The 26,882-nt window shown below is 40.0% G+C and overlaps 1 protein-coding gene and 1 pseudogene across 3 annotated transcripts in view; one reads left to right on the forward strand and one right to left on the reverse strand.

The window, feature by feature from the left end:
- SRGAP2 (SLIT-ROBO Rho GTPase activating protein 2) overlaps positions 1 to 26,882 on the reverse strand; it is a 297,179-nt gene that overhangs the window by 151,240 nt on the left and 119,057 nt on the right. The gene's annotated exons all lie outside the window — the stretch shown is intronic.
- On the forward strand, positions 8,001 to 8,724 carry LOC130028186 (60S ribosomal protein L23-like; annotated as a pseudogene).

Raw genomic sequence — 26,882 nt, forward strand, 5'->3', positions numbered from 1 at the left:
TAAAGACTGTGCCTTCTCTTTAACCTCAATATTGATGGGAAACAGGATGATTGAGGGTCTTTGAATCACTCAATACAATTCTGTTAGGCGCCCAGGAGAACAGACATTGGGGGAAAGAGACAGAACATTGGAGATTGGGATATATCTTGCCTATACATCTGATGGGCTGGTGCGATAGCACAGTGGGTAGGGCGTTTGCTTTGCATGCAGCCAACCTGGGTTCGATTCCTCCATCCCTCTCAGAGAGCCTGGCAAGCTACTGAGAGTATCCAGTCCGCACAGCAGAGCTCGGCAAGCTCCCCATGGTGTATTCGATATGCCAAAAATAGTAACAACAAGTCTCACAATGGAGACGTTACTGATGCCCACTTGAGCAAATCGATGAACAATGGGAGGACAGTGACAATGATACATCTGATATCTGATATATCTTGTATAGGTTCCTTTTCTGACAAGTCTCATTTCATTCACTCATTCTTTCAATACATACTGGTTCAGTATTTATTCAATAAATATCTACTATGTCTTAGGGATAAAGAGAGTAACACTTTGGGGTGCAGAAAATGGCTTAAAGTACTTTTCCAACAAGAACAAAGCAAAAAGGTTCAAACCCCAGTGACACCACATGTGCCCAGGTGATCCTGACAGCTCTGCTCCTTGGAATTACCTGGGCACATGTGTAGTGTGAGAAAAGGGCCTGGAAGGTGATTGAGGGTTTAAAGGGACCCTGAGGCAAGTGTGAGGCTGTGGGCTTAATTTGGTGCCACTGCTTGTGCTGAAGGGATCCTGACAGCCCACCAGCTTCATATCACACCCCGCACCCCCATGCTCTCAACTGTATCCCTGCTCCCTGGTGAGGAGAAAATAAACGACAGTGAGCAACACTGAAACATGCACCCCTCCCCACGCACCCTCCGTGTACGCAGACTTCCTAGTTCTAAGACATGGCCTTCCTGCTCTTGATCACAACAAGATCTTACTCTGATCTTCATGTGTGTGACACTGGTTTGAATGAAACTATGGTAAAGCAACAACTCTACCAGCTTAGAAGATGTGCTAGTTTCTATGGCTTCTGCAGATCTGCCGTCTTCCCTGCATGTCTGGGCACACAGAGAGGAATGGACAAAGTGGTCGCAAAACCCTCCCTTTGTACTCTGGATAAAATCAAAATTTTGTGGAACCAAGCACCCCAATATGATCCATAGAACTAAGGGCCTAGAAAGTCATATATTAAGTTTTCCCCCTTAAAGCTCCCCCCGCCTCCCATACAACAAATGAATCATGATTACATCAAAAGATTCGAGCTTATTAATTCTTCAATTAAAATTAAAAAAAGACTATGAGTGAAAGACATAACAAAGGTGTGCTTGGTGACAGAAATATAAAAGTTATATTTGGTTTCTCAGTTAAAAAAAATCTTTATAAACCAGGGAAAGAGTGAGGAGGATTAGAACATATACTTTCAACATGCATGGCCCCGAGTTTGATCACTGGCCCTCAATGGCCCTAGAGCACCATCAGATACCCTCCTGATGACCCCCTGACAACACAGGGGAGATATCCAGACCAGATGAATTTAAAAACAGACACACTAACAATTGGATCCACATATTCCATAGAATAACCTTTGAACAACTATAATTATATCTTCATCTTTCCTTCTCTACTTAATTAAGATGTCACTAGAAACCCCGTAAGTAATTACAGCACGTGACAAATATACAGAGGGGGAAAAAAAACACAGATGTGTTAGAAGATTTTTTAAATGAATGAAATTTTGGGAGATGACTGAGTCAGACAGTCTGGCTCACTCTGGTAGTTCTTTTAAGAGAAATAAATACCTGTCTGTGCCAAACTAGAATGATGTCACTCAGAAATACACGCAGTTATTTTCAAAGCAGTAACCACCACCTTTGAGCAGGCATCTCCTTGGCACCAGACAGGAGTAGAAAGCTTGATCTATAGCCAGTAACTCCTCCTGGCTGGTAAATTATGCCAAACACCAACAATTCTCTTGGAAAGAAAGGGTATCCCTAAGATTCAGATATCTCCTCTGACTCCTATTCCTGGCACAGTGAGTTTCCTTACATGGCTCTTGATAACAATGAAAAGGAGAGAAAAAAATACTATGACTCAATACTGGGAAACTACAATGCTAAATAAAAAGATGACTAAACAGTCAATAGTTCAGCTGCATGCTATCACCAAGAATAGGTGGGTGTTTTGAATTAATTAAATTCATTTAATATGGGCTGGAGCGATAGCACAGCGGTAGGGTGTTTGCCTTGTGTGCAGCCAGCCTGGCCTAGCTGGGTTCGATTGGTCCGCCCCTCTCAGAGAGCCTGGCAAGCTACTGAGAGTATCTCACCCGCATGGCAAAGCCTGGCAAGCTACCCGTGACATATTCAATATGCTAAACACAGTAACAAGTCTCAAAATGAAGACGTTACTGGGCCCGCTTGAGCAAATCGATGAACAATGGGAGGACAGTGACAGTGATTTAATACAGTCAATATTTTTAGCTTATGTCTTGCCTAATCAGCTACTAGTACATGTATCTTGTTGGGGTGACTGCTAAGTGAGTTAATCTGTATTTCCATTTGTCTGTACTATATAGCACATTACTAACCATGGGGAAAACTTGCTGGCAAAATTTTAAAGGGTTTGGTCAGACAGATAATACAGAGGGTATCTTGGTTCGATCCCAGGTACCCTATATGGTCCCTAAGCATTTCCAGGAGTGATCCCTGGGCACAAAACCAAGAGTAAGTCCTGAACATAGCCAGGCATGGCCCAAAATCCACTACCACCACCACCACCACCACCACCACCACCAACAACAACAACATCTTAAAGGGTTACATGGAGTAAGTGCCATCTTGGCCAATTTCTATCTTAGGTTATGAAATTCCACAGGTCCTTAACGAATCTGGATGAGTAAGGGCTAGACTCTTTGAAAAGTACCCTAAACCGTGCTTACATGAGTTTAGAGTCTAGTCTTATTTCTGCCACTTTTTATCATTCTGATTTTGGAGTCAAACCCAATGGTACTTTAGGACTATTTCCAGCTCTCTGGTTGGGAGGCCACTCACTGCAATGCTAGGAGCACCATGTGCTGCCAGAGTTCAAACAGGTGCCTCCTACATGCAAAGCAGGCACTCAGTTTGTATTCTCTTTGTCCAGGTGCAGTCAGGTAACTGCTAATCAGGCAATCTTGGCTAAATTTCTGGATTCCAAAATTTCTTCAGCTATTTAAAGAAATAAGTTGGGGCCACAGAACTTCCTGCCTAAACTCACGCAGATTTTTGAAGTCAAGTAAGGTCAAGTCCCCCAAAAAACTTCATAAGCATGAAAGTGTTCTTCACTGACAGGTATCACCAGCAATTATTATTATTGTTATTGGTTAATATTACTCGACATCCACAGAGTATATTGACACCTACAAAACGAAGTTGTTACAGGCAAGTCTCAAAGACAAACATCCAGGTTTTCTTTAATTTTCTACATCATCAGTACACTAAATACATTTTTGATGCTACAACTTCCCTCTGGTTCTTTGGAAACTCCCCAATTCAGTGAATATCCTTTAAAGGGAAGTCTTCCAAACTGCAAAGAGGAAAAGCACAGGTACCAAAAAAAAAAAAAATCATGGAATTTCAAAGATAGAAGGGACTTTCTCAAGAGGGTTGACTATGTGGACCAGACTTACCATTTTCTAACTGAGGAAATTAGGTTAAGAGAGCCCCACATCACATGTACAGCAGAAAAGTAAGGTTTCTTAAGTAGCAATCTAATTTTACTTCATTGTGGTTACTGCTCTATTTCAACTAGAAAGCCTTTAGATTGGGTGCTAAAAGAGTTAACGGTCAGTCTTCAGCTGCCCCAGGCCCAGAGTACAGAACTATTCTGAGACAACACATGACAGGAATACCAAGGGTCCATGAACCCAGAGAGAGGAAAACTGCTGGTGCCTAACGGCGCCGGAAAGCATGTTGACACGCTGCATGTGGTTAAACTTGAAAGGCAAATGAATAGGAAAAGCAGTTTAGAATCCCACCCCATTCTAATTTGGGACTGGCTCCGAGTACCTACTAGAGGGCAGCCACACCCCAGCCACTCTAAAATGACCCTCTGGTTCCTTCATTGTCTATTCTGTGGCTTCAGTTAACTCCTTCTCTTCCTTTGCGAGGCTCATTGTTGATAAAAAAAGAGCGGGCAAGATTAAGAGATGGCAAGAATCAGGAGTAAGCATGTGTGACTGGGCTCATTCTATAATGCAGTCTGCATTCAGATGACACCCAGTAGTGTCTGTCACCACCTAGCAAGTGTGAGGACCAGAAGCCTTGAGCAACCAGGCTCAAAAGCCCTCAAGAGAACAATTTCTCTGAGCCTTTGCAACTGAGCCTTCAATCTCTCTGTCTGAGTCTTCGAAATTTGAATCTTCACCTTACATCTGAATCTCTGGGTCAGAGAGAAGGATGAAAAATCTGAGCATATGCTCTGCATGGGGGAGGCTGGGGTTCATTCCCTTAGACTACGTGGTCCCCGGAGCACCTCCAGGCGTCACCACTGAGCACTGAGTCGAGTGGCTCAAAAACTAAAAATAAAAATAAAACAAAACATGGACTCCTGTGCTTCTCTTCCAGAGACTCTGAACTTGGAGTAAAACTCAAGGACTTGCATTAAAAATAAGCATCCCAGAAAATTTTGATGAGAGAATATGGTGCTTGGGAGGCTTGGAGGCTCCACAAGTGATTCTTGACCAAAAAGGCCAGCTGCTCAAGGCCAGGACCCAAGGACATGATGGTGTTCAGGTCCTGCGTTGCCAGGAATTACCTGGATCACTCCAGAGGTGCTCAAGGACCACACATTTGGTAGTACTCATAAACCTCAGGTACACCTGATAATGCTCAGGAGACCATGTGATTCTGACCAGGAATCAAAATCAGTTTGAACACATGCTGAAGCTTGAACCCTAATCACTATACTCTGTCAACTCCCACTTCAGGCAATCTTATGCACACCAAAATTTTAAGAAAAAAATGTTCTTAGAGGACAATTTTCCAAACCCTAGATACGACCTGTTAATGGGTTAATCATTTCAGCAAGTCACTAGCATTTCTCACAAAAAAGAAAAAAAAATCAGAACACAGATGGAAAAGAGTAACAGAAGAACAAAGTAGAAAATACCAAATATATCCCACACAGTAACATTCTTTAGGTACTGCTTTGTGAATGGTTGTTTTTAGTTATTTATTAAAAAATATACAAATATCTCTGCATGTTTGTATTCTTAAATATTTTCAATAATTTTTTGTGGTGGGCTGGAGCGATAGCACAGCGGGTAGGGCGTTTACCTCACACGTGGCCGACCTGGTTTTGATTCCTACACCCCTCTTGGAGAGCCCGGCAAAATACTGAGAATACCTAGCCCTCACGGCAAAGCCTGGCAAGATACCTGTGATGTATTTATTCGATATGCCAAAAACAGTAACAAGAAGTCTCATGATTTGTTGTGAGATGTTACTGGTGCCCGCTAGAGCAAATCGATAAACAATGGGAGGACAGTGCTACAGTGCTAATTTTTTGTGGTGATTACATGCTCCAGACTCTTTTTGAGAGTCTGAGGATTCTTCCCAAGTATTCTGGAAAAAGGATTTTTGAAAGAGGAGAGGGAGCGGGAGAATAAGGATGAGAGAAAGGGAAGGAGGGAGGAAAAAGACAGGAGCCATGAAAGGAAAGTAGGGAGGGAGGGGGGAAGTCCCACATTCTCTAAATGACCAAAATGACAGGAATTCCTTAGCCCTTGATGTAATAAGAATTCAAAAAGGCACAGGGGACAACTAGAAAAAGAGCAACAGCCCCAGATTAATTGTCAGCACTTTTGTCCCCCAAAGTTAATTCTATCTCTAAACTGAAAGAATATAAATGGGAAAGATTTTAGAAACCAGGATTGACAAATAAAGCACACAAGGAGGTGGGGAAATGACAAGGAATTACTGAGAGAGGGGTCGAGGAGGAGAAGGAGAGAGGCAGGGGAAGGAGCATCAGGAAGCAGGGAGGACCAGGGAGAAGATAGAGAATCAAACCTTAAAACAATTTTAGAATTTCCTGATGCTTTTCAGTAATTTGTTTTCATGTGGTAGAAATTGGCATGGGATCTATGATGCTTTCGGTCCATCTGCTTTTTAACTTAAGCTGTAGTCAATATTCAGAACAGCTGGGATTAGCAGCACTGACCATGCTAAGTGTAAGTAGAGAAAGAAGAGAAATAAAATGAGCCCATGGCGAATGGAGAAAGAGGATTAAACAGGGCTGGGAATGGGGAATCTGGGAGCTGAATCTAGAAGTCATACCCCGATGGGAGAGAAATGGCGGTCAGAATTGGTGCAGAAGAGTTAGCAGAAAGGCCATGCACCTGAGTGAAGGGAGTCAATGCAGAAAAGTGACAGGGGATTCAGAACGGGGAATTAGCACGCAGGCCAGGAACAGGGCTGAAAATTCTGCCTGAAAATCTTGCAAGATCACAACTATAAATAACCTAAATTTTAAAATGTGCCCAAATAAAAAAAAATTAGAAAAATAATTTTAAAATTAAAAATAAAAGTGCTTCCAAATAAAGGGTGTTGGGAAGATCCGCCCAGGATGGGAGATGCATGCTAAAAGCAGACTATAGACTGAACATGATTGCCACTCAATTCCTCTTTTGCAAACCACAGCACCCAAAAGGAGAGAGAGAACAAAAGGGAGTACCCTGCCACAGAGGCAGGGTGGGATGGGGGGGATAGGGGGTGGGAGGGATACTGGAATTAGTGGTGGTGGAGAATGGACACTGGTGGAGGGATGGGTACTCGAACATTGTATAACTGAAACCCAAGCACAAAAATTTGTTAAGTCTACAACTGTACCCCATGGTGTTTCACTAATAAAAATTTAAAAAATAATAAAAAGAAAAGAAAAATTTATATGAAAGAGTCAAAAAATAAATAAATAAAATTGCTTCCAAAGAGGGGAGGATTCTTCAAGTGTCAATGAGTCTGGCTTTGAGGCAACAGATCAAGGTCATATTAAAAGTTCTACAACAAGCACATTAAATGAGCTTCAATCATCAGAATCATAACCTAGAGCTGAAAAGAAAGCCACATTCTTGGTTCTCGAAATAAAAGTGAAATGATCATGGAGAACAGCAGTAAGAAAATGAAAGGAATCATCTTAGGAGAAAATAGCATGATTCCAATCCGTAAGTTTCAAGTTTATTTTGGAACTTAACATTCCAAAATAAAAGCCAAGGAATGAAAGTGGAGGGGGTAGGAATACCCAAAAGATGGCTATTGTTGAGGTCTTTTTTCTGGCCCATGCGTCCACTGTTGATATTCTATAAAGCACTAATTTTAACCAATAGGTAAGCAAGCAAGTCTCTCACCTACTGCTCAATCTCTAGTCAAAGAAAAGATTTAACAATGAGAAATGCTTATTATGACAGAATAGCTTCCCATTTGATTCCTTAACATTTCAATGTCATTGTCACTGTCACTGTCCTCCCATTGTTCATCGATTTGCTCGAGCTGGCCCAGTAACATCTCCATTTTGAGACTTAGTGTTACTGTTTGGCATATTGAATTATGTCATGTTTACTAAAATTCAGGTTTTCTAACATAGTTATCAAAATCTGGGCATAAATTTTATGTAATATACTGACAAACTAAAAAGAACCAAGAGGGAAAAAAGTCATTGCAGACATATTTCAAAAAAATTGTATTTCGTTTCCCCCCTGAAATTTTCTTTCAGTAAAGCATCATGAGTTACAAAGTTACTCATAGTTGGGTGTCTGATATACAATGTTCCATCACTGATCCTACCACTAGTGTCAACTTCCCTACACCAATGTTACCAGGTTCCCTCTGCTACCCCCACCCCCACCCCTACCCTGACTCTCATCCTCAGTATGCCATCTTGATAGGCATCTTTTAACTTTGATTGTTAAAAATTGGGTATTGCTTTCTGTCCCTTTCCGGCCTTCAAGATGTTGAAGCTAGGATGCGGTGGGTCCCCCGGGGCCAAGTTTCGGATCTCCTTGGGTCTGCCGGTTGGAGCCGTGATCAACTGTGCGGACAACATAGGAGCTACAAATCTGTATGTACTGGAGCGATAGCACAGCAGGAAGGGCGTTTGCCTTGCAAGCGGCCAACATGGCTGACCTGAGTTCAATTCCTCTGCCCCTCTCAGAGAGATCGGCAAGCTACAGAGAGTATCTCGCCCGCATGGCAAAGCCTGACAAGCTACCCTTGACATATTCCATATGCCAAACACAGTAACAAGTGTCACTATGGAGATGTTATTGGGCCCAATCGAGCAAATCGATGAACAACGGGCAGACAGTGAGAGTGACAGTGACAGTGACATCATCTCTGTGAAGGGAATCAAGGGACGGCTTAACAGACTGCCCGCTGCTGGTGTGTTTGACATGGTGATGGCCATGGTCAAGAAAGGCCATGGTCAAGAAGGTACATCCAGCAGTGGTAATACGACAACGAAAGTCATCAGAGAAAAGATGGTGTCTTTCTTTATTTTGAAGACAATGCGGGGGTCATAGTAAACAATAAAGGCGAAATGAAAGGTTCTGCCATCACCGGACCAGTTGCAAAGGAATGTGCAGACTTAAGGCCCAGGATTGCTCCCAATGCTGGCAGCATTGCATGATTTTTTAGTGTATTTGTTAAAAAGAACCCACTAAAAAAAAGTACTTGCTTCCAGGATGGGGGTAAGGGGATGTGACTCAATCGATTCCATCTGTTATAAAAATAAAAAATCGCTCCCCCCCCAAAAAAATTGGGTATTATTATTTAAGTACTGTTGACTCTATGATTTGGATATTTAGCTCTATCATTCCTTAATACCACCGGTGTACCTGAGTCTCCTTGACCCCTGCTCCCACTGTTTTTATCTATCTCTTCTCCCCTTCCCCTTCATTCTATTTCTTTCCTCCTACTCCCGATATTCTGCGTCAAGAGTGATCTATGTATCCCCCCATTTAAACCACTGCATTTCCTTACTATTCCACATGTAAGTGATATCATTTTGGGTTTATCTTTCTTCTTCATGTTTACTTCATTCAATATGACATCTTCCAGTTCCATGCATGTTGCAGCAAATTGCATGATTTCATCATTCCTTACAGCTGCATAGTATTCTATTTTGTTTGTATACATATATTGTGAATGTGCGTGCATACACACACACACACACGCACACACACACACAGCACGCACATACCACATCTTCATGATCTGTTGTTAGACATCTAGGTTGATTCCAAATCTTAGCTATTGTACTGACTGCTGCAATGAATAATGGCATGCATACATTCTTTTGAATACATGTTTTTTTGTCCTGGGCCTAAGTAACAAAAAGTGGAATGTCTAGGTAATATGGGAGCTCAATTCTGAGTTTACTTTACATTCCCACCAGCAGTCGATTAGGGTTTCCTTTTCACCACATTCCTGCCAATATAGACTGTTTCTATTATTTTTGATATCTGCCAATCTCACTGGTGTTATTTGTTCTCACTGATTTCTTGATTTGGATTTCCCTAATAATAAGTGATGATGAGCATTTTTTTATGTGCCTGCTGGCCATCCATTGGTCTTCCTCAGAAAAGTCCTTATTCATTTCCTCTTCCAATTTTTTGATGGAAGTTTTGGATTTTGTTGTTGTTGTTGCTGATCTTTGTGAGTACTTTATATATTCTGGATATCAACCCCTTATCTGATGTGTTGACCTCAAGTATTTTCTCCCATGTGATTACTTGCCTTTTGGTTTTAGCCTGTGTTTCTTTTGCCATGCAGAAAATCTTTAATTTGATGTAGTCTCATTTGTTTATTTTTAATTCTGTAGGCTTTGCTAGTGGTATTGTATCACTGAAGATCCCCTGAGGTCCAGACCTTGGAGCATTCTGCTATATTTTTTCTTCAATGTAAAATGAGCTTAAGACCAGCAAAGAAATCTTGTTAGTAGCCTTTTGTGAAGCCTAGGTCAACATTTCTACAACTACTTTCTGGACACCCTCGGACTGAACAAATAAATAAATCTGCACTGCACTGCACTTTCTTCCCGTTGTTCATCGAGTTGCTCGAGCGGGCACCAGTAACATCTCCATTGTGAGACTTGTTGTTACTGTTTTTGGCATATTGAATATGCCATGGGGAGCTTGCTAGGATCTGCCGTGCAGGCGGGATACTCTCAGTAGGTTGCTGGGCTCTCCAAGAGGGATGGGGGAATCGAACCCAGATCAGCCATGTGCAAGGCAAATGCCCTACCTGCTGTCCTATCACTCCATGACCCAAAAATCGCCCCAAGCCTGTCAGGAGTGATCCGAGAGCATAGAGTTAGGCCTAAGCCCTAAGCAGAGCTGGGTGTCCCCCCACCCCCAATGGCAGTACTAAAATATTTATAAACCACCTGATCTTTACTACCTCCAATTAATGATGGCAAAAGTAATCTTGAAATCATACATGAATAAGGTCAGGCTCTAAGATAAATAAGGGCATGGCATCAAGATATATAAATGGAAGAGATCATGTGGTATGCCTGCCTTTTGTTGCTATGTAAGTGTAAGTAGGACTCTATGGTAAGGAAGAAACCCTTCCAGGAAGAAACAACCAGAGAAAACAGGAGTAAGAAAATGGGAGAAGGGGAGGATGTCACTACACCTCTGAAACAGAACTTTCTCTTTTCATTTTGGTTTTCAGGTCACACCCAACAGTGCTCAGGGCTTACTCCTGGCTCTGTACTTTGGAATAACTTTTGGCAGTGCTCAAGGGACCATATGGGGTGCCGGGGATCAAATCCAGGTTGGCCGCAAGCAAAGTAAACAGCCTACCCAATGTATGTACTATTGCTCCAGCCCCAGAAACTCAACCTTTAAAAACTATGCCCTCCTCTTTTCTCTCTCTATTAAAGTTCACTTTGTGCTTCATCTTCCAAAGGAACTGAGGAATCAGAGGAATCATATCTACCCTCATGAGCTGCAGGAAAATCCTAGCTAAATCCTCAATATGATACCTTTAAATTATAACAATTTCTAGCATCACCAAAAATCTATACTCCGCAGTCTCAGAATTTAGTTTTAAACATCTGTTGTTTATAAAGGTTCAAACCAAGTGCTGCCAGACTTGTTCTGCAAGCTCTACTTATACATGGAGACTCCCAGGAAGGGATGTCTAAATTTCATGCAAGGATGCTCTGTCCCAACTGCTTAAGAAGAAGAATCAGCAAACAATGCTCAGGATCATACCACTGAAGATAATCCTAACTTGATCAATTCCTTTTTCCAATCCTGATTCTGTAACGAGCTGTACTCAAACTATGTTAGGAAGCAGAACTGTTGACCCTCCCTCATTTAAAACTTGAGGGGTAACTAGTGAAGGATGGGGCGAGGGTGTACAAAAGAAGGAGCAGCAGCAGAATGATCTTTTTTCAATTTGGAAAAACCCAAACGCTTTCTCATTCTACCTAGATCCTTCACTAATTCTATGTTCCTTCCACATAACAGTGTGATCTTTTGTGCAGTTCAGTTAAAGTCACTACTTCAATTAACTTTGAAATAACTGACCAACTATAACTGAGAATGTAACTGCTATTTTACCTTTCCCTAGCTGAGCCAAATACAAGTCCCTCCTACGTCCTCTACCTTCTTTCCCTTCCCAATGAATGAGTACTGGAACCTGCTTTAAATAATAACTTATTTTACATTCATGTACCCATGAACATATGTATTTTTATTATTCTTTAAGCCTGTCTGATTTTCCCCATTTCAATATTAAAAGTCCTTATGAAAAACTGTCTTTTCTTCTTATCTTGTAAGCCCTCTGACTTAAAATAGCTTCCAATAAAGATGACATGTCTTTTGCCTTTAAAGTAGGACTGGCTCAAAGTCAATTCATTTAATTGGCTGCAAATTCCTGAAAATTAAAGATCCTTCAACCTAGCCACACATCATTTCCTGTGTCTATACAGAATTATTATGGGGCTTAAAAGAGCCGAGAAAATGAATACTGAAAGTTCCCTGTGCTCTAGCTTTGTTGTTACGAGATATGATTGCAAGTGTCTCTACTCCAGCAGACTGCGGATGTGGCCTTCTGATGTTGCAATGGCAGATCCTAGGAGATACTGGAAACTCTTGATAGTCTTCAACATTCTCCCAACTGCTCATAAAAGGATATTTCCTTCCCGCTCTCCATCATCCCCTAATGCAAGCTATGACGCACTCACTAATGTAGCTATGAAGTCATTTATACAAAAATTGGTGGGGGGACCTTCTACTTAGCTTCACAATATGAATGACCCAGTAAATCACAACTGTTGATAAGAGGCTGGTTCTGCAGTAGTCTGGTGGTTCAAAGGAAATCACTCAAAAGCTTGTGTAGAACTGGCAATCTTTTACTGCCAGTTGGAAACTTGTGGGCCCATACCTTTATTAAAACTCAACGTTATTTGGTCATTAGTGCCAACTAGTGCCACTACGAGAACAAGGAATTCAGGAATGATTATACTGATGAAATGATAATTTTGAGCCCTGATCCAAATGTAACACACCAAGGTTGAACTACAAGACACCTTAGAGGGCAAAACATACAACTGTGGAGTTTTTATAGGAATCAGCTATACAATTTTATAGCTACATAATAGCATATTTCCTGCCCAATGTAGCCATGTCATAAAAAGCAAGCAGTAGGATGAGAAGTCATTTTCTCAGGCCCACAGGGGTTTCTGAGAATGAGATTGACATGATATAATTTAAGCCAGGCTTAAGAATGCTAAACTAAGCTAGGTATAAGTAGTGAATCTAATCTACCAGGATTTTTGCCTCAGATATCTCTAGACCCAACTCCTGATAAAGATAACAGTGACTGTTACTTATTGTTGTATATATGTGCAGTGCAGTGCCAACTTAGGGCAACACCCATATACAGCAAGAGCTCTTTCTATTAAAGATACAACTCAGAACCTTCAGCTGTAACAGTACAGCTAGTAAGTGGGCAATCCAGGACTGCAAACTCAGGAAATTTGGTCACAGACCTATAACCATAAAAATCATGCTAAACTCAATCAGGAACAACTTTGTAACTGTGAAAAAAAAAAAGATAACTGAACTTAAAAAGAAAATCATGCTACACTCCTCCTATGGTAGTGATAATTGTATCAGTTAACTTTTATTTTATTTTTTCTGTCAAGCATCTATTAAGTTATAGGCAATAAGCTAGTGCTTTATATTCTATTATTTCTAATCCTTAGAAAAGCTCCTTAAGGTAAGCAATAATCTCCACATTTCATAGATCAAAAAGCTGATACTAAAATAATTAAGTGACTTGTTCAAGGTCACAGAGCTCTAAGTGGAAGATAGGATTCAGCCCAAACTGTGTGGATTAGAGCTCTGAGATTTTTTCATACTAAGTCATAACGTCTTCCAAAGACCATTCAAATTAAATTTTCTCTGTTCCAAGCTCAGGTGACGGCCTTATCGCATTGATGACTCCAAACTCCCTTCTCGTTTTTTTCCTGCTCTTCCATAAGGGAGCAGATCACCCAACTCTTCCTCCACAAAATAAAAGACTAAACCACTGCCTATGATTCTTTATGGGCTCGGTCAATAAAAAACTCATGAGGGATTCTTGTTGTTGTTGTTATTGTTAGTTTCTAAGCAAAAACAGCATGAGCCATGGTGAAAAGAAGTGAAGCCTTGCTCAGCAGCAGATACTACATCTGGTCAAAACTCCTCCTTGAGAGAACAAACAGCTCTCAAATACATCCAAAATGAATCAGAGGCAAACTAGTCCCAGGAAATAAGAGGTTCTCTTTTGACAGCTTTATGCTTCCTTCTTCTGCACTCCTCAGAGACATCCCATACTGGGCTTCCATCCTTTTCTGATTTTCGATTACAACTATAACATTTTCAATGGCCAACTGATTCTGTTTTTCAATCCAGCTAAGCTGTAAGAGTGATGAACAATTCTAAATTCAGCTTCGGAGAAATCCATCAACAACAGGCAACAGAACTATAGAGAATTGGTACATTCAAATGTTTGGCCCATGGCCACAAATACGAACACTATAAGAATTTCTCTTTAATTAACTGTCAACCCAAGCTCCCACTGAAAGGAATACCGCAAACTGAATGTCTACCAGATTCTTGAGATACCTAGGCCCTATACTCCCTCACATTTCTTCCAATAGCAACAACCCATAACCAGTCAAATAAGCAAGTTTACTTTCTATGTGTGTTTCCTTAATAAGTTGTGTACTTGGTCTGGAGAGAAAGTACTGGTATTATGGCACTTGCCTCGCTTGTGCCAACTCTAGTTCAATCACTGAGATTGCATATGGTTCCCTGAGCACCACCAGGAGTGATCCCTGAGCATAGAGTCAGAAGTAAACCCTGAGTACTGCTAGGTATGGCCTCCTTCACCCTCCAAAATATACATATATATATATATATATATATATTATAGGCAACAATGGTAGTGAGAATAGGATGTTGCCCTTTTACTCTCTATCTCCAGTACCTAGTTAAATGTCTGGTACATAATCATATGTGTATTAAATAAATACACAAACAAGTATACCTTTTATTTATTTTTTCTTTTTGGGTCACAGGGGTTACTCCTGGCTCTGTACTCAGGAATTACTCCTGGCGGTGCTCAGGGGACCATATGGGATGCTGGGAATCGAACCCGGGTTCGTCGCGTGCAAGGCAAACACCCCACCCACTGTGCTATGGCTCCAGCCCCACAAACAAGTGTACCTTTTAAATCTTTGTTTATTCTCTGCAATCTGAGTATAAAACTAATATTTCCCCTAGCTTCTTCCTAAATACTTAAAACTGAAAATCACAAATATTTCTACAGCTCAAACCACTGTTTATAAACACAAGAAAATTTCTACAAATTTCTACCAACAGTTCCGATCTTTAACTTGAAATACAGATATTCATTTTCTGTTAATTTCAGGAAAATTCAGCTTCAGTATCATTTCAGTACCTTCAATTCAGTATCTCCAAACCAAACAGCTCATACTCTAGGTCTTCAAAAACAATTCTTAACTTCAGTATTTCTATTTAACACACTAATATTATATATATTATATATATTATATATCTCACTCAATTCCAAAGGAAACTTCACACACCTTTTTCTTTTGTGCTTCCCAATACACTTGAAGCCTGAATGTATCAGCAATCCCTGAAGATTCTCTTTAAAGAGCACCAGGTGTTTTCCATCTGTCTCTAGACTATAAGCTCCGGGAGTGCAAAGGGTAGTGGTATTTGATTTGCCTGGCACGTGTCCAGCACATGGTACGAGCACATTTTATATATAGAAAGAAATCTCTATTCTTTTCACTCTAACCATCCCACCCTAATTTAAGATCTAATTATCTGCTGAGGTAACTGGCTTGACTGCGTTAGGGCTCTTATTTTTTTATTTCAAGTTTTCTTATCATTTAGCAAACTACCTACAGATTGGACACCAAGTTATCCAGTGGTGTCCAGCCTTTACACAGAGGAAAATCTCTTAGTTAAGACTCAAGGTCTCTCAGGATAGGATATGACCTGGCTTTGTCAAACTCCTCCATATACACTTGTTACTCCAGTCAAACCAGTTTACTCACTGCTCAGCAAGACGCTTTGTATCAAATTTCATTTCTTTCCTGAAAATTTCCATATTCATTATGTCATCCCTCCTACAGTACACAGTTGGTATGTGTACATACCTCTGGCCTTAATACTGAAGATTTGTGTTCCTGTTCCACTCACAATACCTGGGGTATATTTTACCTGAAGGGATAATCTACATTTCTGTTCAGATTATTTATACAGGTGTGTGGGAAAAGAACCAATGACTTCTAATCTTTGAATCTCTCTCCTAAGAATCTAAATCAATACCTTAAAATTTTCAGCAAACATTTATTGCTAAGAAGGAGGAAAGCTAATAAAAAGATAAAAGATATTGGCAATGGATTCTAAAATAGCATAAGATCTCTGTAAGGAACATAGCATTATAGTGATGTAGCGGTCCTTTAAAAATCCAATAGGGGGGCTGGAGTGATAGCACAGCGGTAGGGCGTTTGCCTTGCGTGTAGCCAGCCCGGCCGAGTTCGGTTCGATTCCTCCGCCCCTCTGGGAGAGCCTGGCAAGCTATGGAGAGTATTCAATATGCTAAGCACAGTAACAAGTCTCACAATGGAGACATTACTGGGCCCACTTGAGCAAAGTGATTCAATAAAAAAATATATATAAATAAAAATTTAAAAAAATCTAATAGGGGAAAACAACTATCTCAAAGTAAAATGAAAACAGTAAGCTTTTAAAAGTAGAAGATCAAAACTATGACTGAAAGGTTAATTTACAGTTAAGTGTATGTTAAAAAAAAAATAACAACAAAGAAACAGCCAAGTATTATCAATTAAGAGTCCTGCTGAGCATTACAAACAGATTCCACTTAAAAGAGACCATCAAGGAATGCCCAAAGACAATGGAAACAAAGAACACCTGAGAACTGGTCTTCAATAGGAAACCTGCTACTTTGAGAGATGGGGGTGGGGGGAGTGGGGACAGGATAGGGATGGGCAAGAACTATGGTGGAGGGAGGAATTCAAACAGGAGTAGAGGAGGGGGCGGGGGGGGGGGGGGGGGGGGAGAGAAGGGGGAGGGGTGCTGCTGAAAGGCAGTTAAGCGTTATGCATAAAATCCTATCAGTACCTGTATTGTAAACCAGAGTGCAGAAGAATATATATGTGTATGTGTATATATATTTATACACACATATGTATGTAAAGTCATACATACACACACACATACATACATACACACATATGTGTATATACATACATACACATGTGTATATATATATACAAATATATATACATATATATATAGTGCCTCTCTTAGAGGCAGACAGGTGGGTGGGAGGAAAAGTGGGTGGGTGGGAGAGGCACTGGTGGAGGAAGTGGACACTGGTTAAGGGATCAGTGTTGAAACACTGTATTCCTGAAACCCCATCATGAGTAACTTTGTGATTTCAGAGAGACTAAAAAAAGTCTTTTGAAAAAAGAGACAATCGAGGTCTCAGCAACAGACAGAGATGCATTTACACTCTTCAGATTCCAAAGAAAATCCAAGAACATCTCGAGGAAGAACCTGGTCTCACACAGTATTTTCTCTGTTCCTAATTAAACCAGGCAATCAGAATTTTAGACATTTCACTGGATCCGTTCACAATTTAAAAGGATGGAGAAAGCCATATTACCTGGCTTACAAAGCATATGGCAGATATTTTTTCTGTTTAGAGCATCTCTTATTCTGTCTCTTGACATTTTTCCACGGGCGGGGGAAGGACATGAGGGGGACAGGAGTACAGTCAGGCGTTCTGAGAGTCAGATGTGTAGGCTTTGATGAGGGCATTTGCACTAAACAAAGTAGGGGGGCAGGAAGAGGGGTGAACAGGAGCAAAGCAGAACAGAAAGCAAAGCAACAGAGTGGCAGGGTAAAGCCTGCCACAGTGAGAAATTATCCAAGAGATAAAAAAGGCTGTTCAGCAATGTTTGTCCCTCAGTGCAGCCATGAAAAACTAACAAAATACCATCCTAACATAGAACAAGAGGCTGAAATCTAGCCAGGGTGAGAAGCCAGCCAGGAAATGGGGTGGGACAAATCCATGTGGCCCTGGCTGATTTGCCCCATCTCAAGTTGAATAGTTTCCATGTCTCTGAGACATGTCTGCCCAGAGATGCTGCTGGCAGCTGCTCTCCTGGCAGCACAGGGAGACAAATTCATGGCATTGCTGGGCCAACAGCTGCTATAGCTCTGGAGGAGGCGACGGATGCCCACTGAGATGCTCTGAGCAGAGAATGAACGATTCTGGGGACCAGCCCTAGAATCAGCAAAATTGAGGCTACGTTTCACTAGCTGAATGAAAATACAGTACAATTGCCACTCCAGGGACCCAGGAAATTCACAGCATTTCTTCTGTCCCAGATTTGATGATTTTAATAGTTTCTTGCCCTCACACACTTGGCCCATCTTTTCTTTTTCCAACGACATGACTTCAGTTTAGGCCCATATTAACCTTAGGCCCACTGCCACAACTTCTAAGCAGATCTTCTAATCTCTCTGCTCCAATTGATTTTATACATTGTTGCCATAGTTACCTTTCAAAGCACAGTCATAATCACATTCCTTACTCAGAAGTCACCAATGGCTTCCCATGCAGACAGAAGATAGTCTTGGCATTCATGGGCCACTAACAATTGTGATCAATATAAACTTTTCCTGGTTTAACTCACGATCATCTTTATTATTCCTGGTCTTCAAGAAAACATATGAGTTATCTAATAGCCTCATCTTTCCCACCTCTATGTCTCTACCAGCATTGTTTTTCTGTCTAAAGCACGTCCTATGTCTTTTTATCCCCCTCTGTAAGTTCTGCATTATCTCAGTTAAATCAAGGTCAGAACCCATACCCAACAATGTCACTTTTGAACTTCACCCCCTCAAAGCCCACTCGTTACCTCACACAAAAGGAATCTCTCTTCTCTGAGCTCTGTGGCACTTGGGTTAGATGGGTAGCCATGGTCTTCCATGCACCTGCTCCATTAATCTCACACACAATGTGGTAGAGGCTAATTGTTCATTATAATTCAAATTTTCCCTCTTAAAAGAATAGAAATGTTATCACCTAGTTACTACTACACTTTTCAACCTTATCATAAGACAGTAATAGCTCGCCAGTTCTGGTTAAGTCAATTAGATATGAGTTGAAGGGAATTTATGTGTGACTTCCAGACTGTAATCTATGTATTTCTCTCTCTATCACCTACCTATCTGGAGAGGGGAGTTAATGTTTTGTGGTACTAGGAATCAAACTCAGGTCCTCACCCATGCAAGACATGCTCTCTACCACTAAGCTACAACCCTGTCCCCATCTCAAGGGTGGGAGCCAAAGATTAGAATCAGGGATTCAAATGTGTGAAGGATGCCTTCTGCCACTAGGCCAGTAAGAATGTATCTTCTCTCTCACTGTCCTTTAACCCTCTCACTACTGGCATGGGAACAGTAGTCATGAGTCTTCTTGGATTGCACAAATAAGGGCAACACCTATGGAATGGAATAATAAACCTGTAATAGTTCTGGGTAACTACCACCCAGACAATTACAAGAAAGAGCAATCGACTTCTATCGTGTGTAAGCCACTACGATTTGAGGTCTATCACAGAAGCCATAGCAAAATATATATGCCTAAAAGCCATTTCTGTGTCAAAAATGTTAATTTTCAGTTGCTACCAAATGTTTCTAATTTGGCCTCGTGGTGCTCCCTGCGAAGGTCCAATTAATTTAATCTGCATGGTTCTTTCTGTACAGCAACGTTTGTGTCTGCTGAATACCTGGCTTCCTCTTGCAACATAAAAATGAGGAGAAAGCAGAAAGATGAAAGTGTAGGTCTGTTAATACAGCAGGACACTGCTATACTAAGACATAGTAAAAATCCTTGCTGCAGGCAGGAGATAAGGCACTAGTATTGCACGTGGCAAACCCTAGCTCAATCCCTGGTATTGAATATGGGTCATTTAGTACTGCCAGGGGACAGTATCTTGAGCACAGCCAGGAAAAGCGCCTGAGCATCTCCAGGTGTGGCACAAACTCTTCAAAGCCCCACCCTCAAATCATTAGCTATGTGGACTTTCCAGATACCCACTTAGCTCTAGCAGGCAGATCATGGGTTTGTAATGTAAAAAAGAAAATCAAAGAGGTATGTGATATGGCATACTCATTTTGTTAAATGGTACAGAAGGTCTTCAAGAAGCTAAAGACAAAACTGGAGAAATAGTACAGTAGGTAAGGTGCTTGCCCTGTACACAGCTAACCTGGATTCAATCTCTGACACAATATATAGCTCACCCATATCCCTGCCAGGAGTGATCCCTGAGTGCAGAGCCAAGATTAAGCCCTGAGCACAGTGAGATGTGGTCCACATCCTCACTACCCCCCAAAAGCAAGACTGAGCTACTATGTAATTCAGTAATTCCACTTCTGAGTATCTATCTGAAGAATAGGAAAATACTGACGTATATTTACTGCAGTGCCCATTACAATGGCTAAAATAAGGAAGCAACTAATATGTTCATCTATTAATAATTGGATAAAGAAGATATGGTTAATCTGTACAATGTAATAATACCCAGTTATTTAAAAAGATAAAATTTTGTTATCAACAGCAAAACAAAGGAAGCTTGGGAGTATTATGTAAACCAAAATAAATCCAAAGACCAGTACAGGATGATTTCATCCATATGTGACATATAATGCTATAAAATTGACAAATTTTGCACTGTCCTCCCGTTGTTCATCGATTTGCTCGAGCGGGCACCAGTAACATCTCACAACAAATTGTGAGACTTGTTGTTACTGTTTTTGGCATATCGAATTGACAAACAGACAAAAAAAATTAAAAAAAAGAAATCAGTGGATGAAGTTGGAGAGATAATACAAAGGTTAAGGCGCTTGTACGCAGCTGTGGCTGTGGACGGTGTCTGAATCCCAGCATTGCATATATTCAGCCCCCGCACCCCAGCACTACTAGGAATGGCTCCTGGGCACAGAGCCAGGAATGGTCCCTGAGCATCATAGGTTGTGCCCCTTCTGAAAAAAAAAAAGAGAAGATGACAATGATAATAGAACTCAGGTGTTATGGTGTTATGAGGGCAAAGGGTAGTGGAAAGAAAGGGAGTAGGGAAAAGAAGAAAATTCAAGACAAGGTGCAAAATACTGATACTATGCCTGGTGAAATACGAATCAGAATTTCACATATGTACTTAGAGTAACAGAATCATACACTCTATTCAAATTACTGTTGTTTGATAATTAGGAATAAATTCTGTATGAAAGTAGAATGTTGACTGGCGTCTCTTATGAGCCGATCTAAACATCCTGCCTATATTAAGTGCACTAATCCACATGTTTCGTTTCCTCTCCTCCTATGCTGTACTACATGACTCTGCCAGTAATGGTCATTTTAACTTAGTAAAGAAAAACATCACTGGACAGAAAACTCTTAGGTTTAGGGCACATTTTAATCATTTGCATACTCACATGCTTTTAAATTGATATGGGAGAATATCAATTTAAAAATTCTTGAGGTTAATTTTTGAAAATCTTCTACTTGAAAGAATTATAGTTCCATCAGATAACACTATCCTACTTGCCTTCTATTCTTTGAATTTCCCCCGTTTCTGCTCAAGTTTTAGGTTTTGGAGTAAGATCTTTGCTCTCTTTCTCCTCTTTGAGTTCATACATTCTCCACAATCACTTCTATACTAAAGATCTGTGTTCTCATATTTTTTACATTAACCTATTAAAGTTCTTTTTACATTATACTGTTAACATGTCTCTCTTCGCTGCTAACTACACGTTCTAGAGTTTATCTTAGTTTTCCCAGGAAATCAGCACAGAGCAAAGTACCCGTAGGAGTTCATAAGGGGGTTGCTGAACAAGCACATAGGTGCTCAGGATAAGAACAGACAGGGAACTATTAAAATAAAGTAGTGATAAAGGAACAACAAAAGGACTGGAGAAAGCCCCCTTCTAAAAACTTCTTCTAACACCTATACTTTTGTTTCACAACACTTATTTCACTCAGATAACTGTGTGATTTGTTTAATGCCCGTTTCTCATTATACTGTGAGTATCATATAGAAGAGGCATTATGTGTTCATCATATATCCCAAGATACAATATCTGGTCTAAGAGAGTTCAGAGAATGTGCAATAAGCATTTGTTGAATGAATGCATTAATTACATTAAATACATTAACACATTTTAATGAGACTGGATACTTTGCCAGCCTCTCTCCCACCCCCCAGTTCAAGTGCTACCTGTACAAATCTATCTTTAAACTATATCCCATATCCCGTTTGCTTCATGAAAAGTCTCAACTATTTGAGATCCTTTATTTGTCTGTGGTGATTCATCAGTGACATCTTATCCAAGAATCTCTTATTGAGATCATTAATGCTTTATCTTCTCATTACTTCTCAACCAAATAAAACTCTCTCCCCACACTGTCCCAAGGAAGCACATTATTTAATTAACCCAAACATATCTTGAGCACTTCTATGTAAGATTTTAATGCTTTTAGAAGATGTAAGATTTATAAGATATTGTTCTTAAGTAACTCACATTCTAGAGGGAGTAGAAGACATTAATAGCAAAAAAAAAACCCACATAAAGACTATTTGGGGGGTAACTTTTATAATACTAAGTGTTTCTAAGTATTCAGCATCTTTTTTGTGTGTTTGGGTCTCACCCTGTGGTGCTCTGGGATCACGCTTGGTGGGACTCAAGGGACCATACGTAGTTGTCATTTCTCTGACCCAAATATTAAGTATCTTGATAAGGTTACAATGAAGGTATTATTATATCATTTATAAATGAGGAAACAGTAGGTCAGATAGATCCAATTTCACAAAACTATACATGGGACAGGTGATGGGGTGGGGGTCAGGACTATTTGTTAAACTTATTTTACATTTTCTAATACTTTTTCAATGCTGAGCAGTTAGCTGGATCTCGATAAATACTCATTGATTGTTTGAGGAATAAATGAAGTCAGGTAGAAGCTATATCAAAAGTAAATTTACTGAAACAATCCCATTCCTTGTATGTTATTTTAACCAGGACAATTCAGATGACTAGAAGATTAGCACATTTATAATTTGTAGGAAATATACTCTTACACTGAGAATATGACACATTAATAACAAATCAATGATATTTAAATCTTTAGAGAAACAGGATAAATCTGATTCAGTTTTATTTTTCTAAAGCTAATGATTTCTCTCCTAAATCTTCACTTATTCACTTTTATTATCTCTGGATTACTTTTCATAAAGATTACAAGACTCAGGAAAGACAAGTTACTTGGGGGAGAAAATTCTCATTCTGACTTATTACTGATAGTGTAATTTGTTCTCCTTAATCTCTTGTGTCTGTGTTTGTGTATGTGTGTGCGTGTGTGTGCATGAGCCTGTGCATATGTGAAACAAATCAAGGCAAACCTTTTATACATACAAGGCACGTGCTCTACCACTGAGTCACAGGTCTGGCCCATTCTCCTTAACCATTGTTTTAAAATAAGATTTTTATGAAAATTCATTGTAGGAAATTAACAGAATATTTTAAAAAATGAAAACAGAAATCACCGCCTCCCCATGCTCCATGTCAGTCAGTGCTGCTGGATTTAGTCTAGTCATTTCCAGCATATCTGTCACTGTCACTGTCCTCCCGTTGATCATCGATTTGCTCGAGCGGGCCCAGTAACGTCTCCATTGGAGACTTTGTTGTTACTGTGTTTGGCATATCGAATACGTCACGGGTAGCTTGCCAGGCTCTGCCGTGCGGGCGAGATACTCTCGGTAGCTTGCCGGGCTCTCCGAGAGGGGCGAAGGAATCGAACTCAGGTCGGCCATGTTGGTTGCGTGCAAGGCAAACACCTTACCGCTGTGCTATTGCTCCAGCCTAATACTAGCAATATTATTACCTTATACTCTCTGTGCTACTCACCATGCCCACCAAAGACTGCTAGGGTCCTTCCACAATTATCCCAAGGTACCTTCATCCCGCCCTTTTAACATCCTCAGATCACAGCCCTGTATATCAGGACATGTTTCTATTGGAAGTTTGATATAGTCCCATTTGTTTATTTCTGCCTTGGTTTCTTCCAATGGGATTATGTGGCTAAAGGCTTCTCTCAAGTCAGCATATTGGAGAATTCTGTCTGTGCATTCCTTGACTTGTTTTATAGAAACAAGTTTGGTATCAAAGTATTTAATCAATTTTATCTTATTTATTTATTTGCTTTTGGGTCACACCCGGAAATGCATAGGGGTTACTTCTGGCTCTGCACTCAGGAATTACCCCTGGCGGTGCTCAAGGGACCATATGAGATGCTGGGAATTGAACCCGGGTTGGCCGCATGCAAGGCAAACGCCCTACCCGCTGTACTATCACTCCAGCCCTTAATCAATTTTAAATTAACCTTCATGCACGTGTGAAATAAGCATCTAATTTCTTTTTTTTTTTTTGCATGTGACTATCCAGTTTTCTCAGCATCATTTGTTGAAAAGCTTTCCTTGTTATGACTATCCAGTTTTCCCAACACCATTTCTTGAAAATCTTTTCTTTCTCCACTTCAGGATCCTACTCCCTTGTCATTAATTGTCTATTTATCTCTGGGCTCTCAATTCTAATCCCCTGATCTGAAATCAATCTTTGCTCCAGTACCATGCAGTTTTGATTATTTTAACTTTGAATAAAGATAAAAGTCTAGAAGTGCAATGACTCCCATATTTTCCCTCAGGACTGCTTTGGCTATTCTGGGAGTTTTACAGTTTTAATATTAATTTTAGAAGCATTCATTGTCTTTGAACAAACTCAGTGGTAATTTTGATGGTAATTGTATTACATCTGTAAATTACTTTCGGTAAAATGGTCATTTTTAACAATGTTCATTAGTCCAACCCACAAACAAGGAATATGTCTCTGTGTTTTCTTGTGTTTTCTTTGATTGTTTTCAAGAGTTATTTATAATTTTCACTAAATAGGCCTTTTGCCTTTATAAAGTAGATTCCTACATTTGAGGGGTTTTATTTTCTTTTCTAACATGATTATAAATGGGAATTTCTTTCTTTTCTACACGGTTGTTTACATTCAAGGGCCCTCCCGTTGTTTGTCGATTTGCTCGAGCGGGCCCAGTAATGTCTCCATTGGAGACTTTGTTGTTACTGTGTCTGGCATATCGAATACGTCACGGGGAGCTTGCCAGGCTCTGCTGTGCGGGCGAGATACTCTCGGTAGCTTGGCGAGATACTCTCGGTAGCTTGCCGGGCTCTCCGAGAGGGGTGGAAGAATCGAACTCGGGTCGGCCATGTTGGCTGTGTGCAAGGCAAACGCCCTACCGCTGTGTTATTGCTCCAGCCCTTTACATTCAAGAATGCAACCAATTTCTTTTGGAGGGGGACACATCTGGCAGTGCTCAGGCTTACTCCTTGCAGACTCAAGGAACCATACGGGGGTGCTAGATTGAACCCAGGTTAGTCATATGCCAGGCAAGCAACCTACCCACAGTACTGTCTCTCTGGCCCTATATGACAAATTTCTATTTGTTGATTTTGTACCTTACTACTTTACCATATTTATTATTACCAGGAGGTGTTGTTTTTTAAATAGAGTCTTTAAGATTTCCTGTGTATAATATGTCATCCAAAAGGAGTGATTAATCTAACTTCTTTTCTATTATTTTGAATTCATCTGATTTCCCTTTCTTGCCTAATTGCTGTTGTAACTTTCTATATTATGTTGACCAGCAACAGTGAAAGAAACGTCATTGTCTTGTGTCTGACTTTAACCAAAATACCTTAGTTTTTCTACATTTAGGATGAAGTTATTGTAAGTCTATTGTATATATAGTATCGAGGTAAGTTCCTTTAGTCCTCATTTTACTGAGGATTTCCATCATGCATGGGTATTTAATCATGTTGAATGTTTTCTCTGAATCTATGGAAATAATTATATGGTTTTTGTCATTTCTTTACTAATGTGGCAGAGCACATTCATATATATATATATATATATATATATATACACACACACACACACATATATATATATATAAAACCATCCCTTATATACCTGGGATGATGCTTACTTAATTAAGGTGTTTGATGTGTTTAATGAATTTTATTTGCTAGGATATTTGCATCCATGTATATCAGTGATACAAGTTGTATCAATCAGTTTTGAGCATCAGGATGTTTATCTCATAAAAACTGTTTTCGGATAAATTCCTGCCTCTTCCATTTCCTGGAAGAATATGAAAAGGATGGTATTGGGTCCTCTGTGAAAATTTGGAAAATCACAGTGAACCCATCTGGCTCTAGGCTTGTTTCTTGGGGGAGAACTGTCTCTAATTGTCTTTAACTGTCTGCTTGTTTCTTTTGGACAACTGTGTCTAATTCCTTGATTGTTATTGATCTATCCAAGTTTTCTACTTCCTACTGATTTAGTCTCAGGAGATTGTAAGACTCTAGAAATTTATCCATTTCTTCTAGAGACTCCCATTTAGTGCCATAAAGTTGTCCATGGTAATCTCATTTAATCTTTTGTATCTGTGATTTGTCATATTTTTCCCCTTTCATTTCTGGTCCAATTTATCAGAGTAGTCTAGCCAGAGGACTGGTAATACTATTAATTTCAAAAATAATTATCCATTATCAATATTTCAATGAAATCTAAATTTCATTAATTTTTTATATGCTTTTTAATTCCCATGTCATTGGATTCTCCCTGCTTCTACTTACTTTGGACTCCCTTTGTTGTTCTTGTTTTAGTTTCTCTTTTGCTTGCTTAGTAAACCATGGTTTACTAAGTTATTCAAAATACAGTTGTTTTGGGTATTCAATGTTCCAACACCAATCCCACCACCAGTGTGACCTTCCCTCCATCATTGTTCCTAGTGTCCCACCAACCCCCGAACCAAATCCCTGACAGGCAAACAATAATTTACTTTAGATTGCTTGTTATAACAAAATGGCAAGTGAATTATTGAAAAATAGTTCAGTAAAAGAAAATTTTTGAAAACTGTTATATCTCACAGTGGGATTATTAAAGTCATTGTCTGAGGATTTACTGAGATGTTTGTTACTAATTGAATCTTCTATGTTATTGTTTCTGTTTATTGAGCATAGTTGGCTACCATGCTACATCCCATCTAATATGCTGTGCTGCTACTGGACTGTCATGTCAGTACTGTAGAATTTGAAGGTGTCGCATGGTGGTT

This window comes from Sorex fumeus, unplaced genomic scaffold (genome assembly GCF_029834395.1).
Source record: "Sorex fumeus unplaced genomic scaffold, SorFum_2.1 ptg000039l, whole genome shotgun sequence".
NCBI lineage: Eukaryota > Metazoa > Chordata > Mammalia > Eulipotyphla > Soricidae > Sorex > Sorex fumeus.